Genomic DNA, 2210 nt, shown 5'->3' on the forward strand with positions numbered 1-2210 from the left:
CTAGTCCGTTTTGAACGCGTACTTGTCTGACCCCAAAACAACAGATACAGGAGAGATTGTGTGCTCTGAAGAGGCTGTCCGCGCCTTTCACAAATCTAGATTACAACTGGCTGACGCTACACTCTTGGCACTTCCTCTACGAGATACACCCCTAGCCATTTTTGTTGATGCCTCTGACATCGTAGTAAGTGCTGCTCTTCACCAAAAGGTGAATCAGGTCTGGCAGCCGTTGAGCTTCTTCTCTAAGTATGTTGGCCACCCCCGTCTAACGGAATATTCCGGATTCGTTAACGTATCGCAGGATTTCCGTTAGTGGATGTGATGCTACCCGTCGCAATTGGAGAACATCGGCACCGAAGATCTGATGCCTGATGCGTCCATAGGCGGGGCATTCATATAGGAAATGCTCCGGGGATTCCGCTTCCTCATTACATATGGAACACGTATCATCTTCGGTAATTCCTATTCTGACCATAAGCCCAGCTAGTGAATTATGGCCTGTCAGAATGCCCACAATACACCTGCAGGTCCTCCTGCTTTTCGACAGGATAAACTTTGCGGTACGTGTGTTGGGTTCTGACAGGAAAAGTTTGGTGTGTCGAGCAGCATTTAGGCTCTGCCACCTGTCATTATGGGAAACTTGTTCCCAGTTTTTGAAAACAGATTTAGCCAATGCTACTGATACCCCAATTGCTGGCTCCGGTCCCGGCATAGGGGAGATTGACCCCTCTTTCGCTAAAGCGTCCGAGATTTGATTTCCCTCTATGCCACAGTGACCAGGTACCCAAAGTAGTTCCACCGTATTGAATCTAGACATAGAGTTCAAACGGTTTCTGCATTCCTGAACGATGATTTTCGAGGTGATCACAGGACTGCTCAATGCCCTCAGTGCAGCTTGACTGTCACTGCAGATTGCGATGCGCCTGCCCTTCAACCGCTCGTCATTCACCCAGTTTGCCACCCTTAGGATCGCATAAACTTCGGCTTGAAAAACCGTTGCATATTGTCCCAAAGGAAAAGCCCACTTCTCGTTTTTATTCGAGAGGTAGACTCCGGCTCCAGAACCCTCTTCTGTTTTTGAGCCATCGGTGTAGAAGGCTTTCGTATATCCCGCCACCCATTCCTCTGGGTCTTCCCAGTCCTCTCTACGCTTCAGGGTAAATGCATATCTTCTACCAAACAGATGTATGGGGACATGAGAATCGGAAGGCATTGTCAGAACTGGATTCAGTCCTCCCAGTAACTCTTCCAATGCTCTGTGCCCCCCACATCCGTTGTTTTCCCATAGATCTAATCGAATTAGCCTATGAGCTGCTCTCATTCCAGTGCTTTAAATAAATATATCCAGGGGCTGCAAAATGAGTAGTGCATTCAGAGCTGCGCCGGATGTCGTGCTCATGGCACCAGTGATACCCAGACAAACAGTTCTTTGCAGTGCGGCTAGTTTACGGTGAAAACCTTTTTGTCTCACCTTAACCCACCACACTACGGATGCATATACGAACATCGGCCTAATGATGGCAACGTATATCCACATTACCATATCAGGCCTGAGTCCCCATGTCGAGGCAAAGGTCCGTCTGCACAACCCATAAGCTGTGAGAGCTCGTTTCATCTTTACCTCTACATGTTTGTTCCAAAGAAGTTTTTATCTAGAGTGACCCCCAGATATTTCACTTCTTCGGAGAGTTGAAGGGTAGTACCCCTCATCTCAGGGAGACAAAGTTCATCCAGTTTTCTCCTTTTTGTGAATAAAACCATTATGGTTTTATTTGGATTAACTGACAAACCATGTCTAAGGTACCAGCTGTCTATCAAATCAACGGCACGCTGTATATTCCTACATACCGTTCCAAGATCCCGATCAACAGCAAGTACAGCCACGTCATCAGCATAAGCATGAGCGTGTATTGGCAAATTTTGCAGTTCGCATAGCAGTGAGTCGATCAGCATACTCCACAGAAGCGGCGAAAGCACACCTTCTTGGGGGCAGCCCTTCGTTGCTTCTGTAGTGAGGTAGCGATCGACCCCTACCTCAGCGCACAACAATCTTTGCGTTAGCATAGCATGGATCCACTTAATTAAAGCATCATCAACACCATGCGCTCTGGCGGCATCACAAAGTTTTTGAAAAGGCGCACAGTCAAAAGCCCCTTCAGTGTCCACGAACACCCCCATCGCGTACTCACCATTCAAAGTTGCATCCTCTA

The sequence above is a fragment of the Hermetia illucens genome, chromosome 3, assembly GCF_905115235.1.
Source record: "Hermetia illucens chromosome 3, iHerIll2.2.curated.20191125, whole genome shotgun sequence".
Lineage (NCBI taxonomy): Eukaryota > Metazoa > Arthropoda > Insecta > Diptera > Stratiomyidae > Hermetia > Hermetia illucens.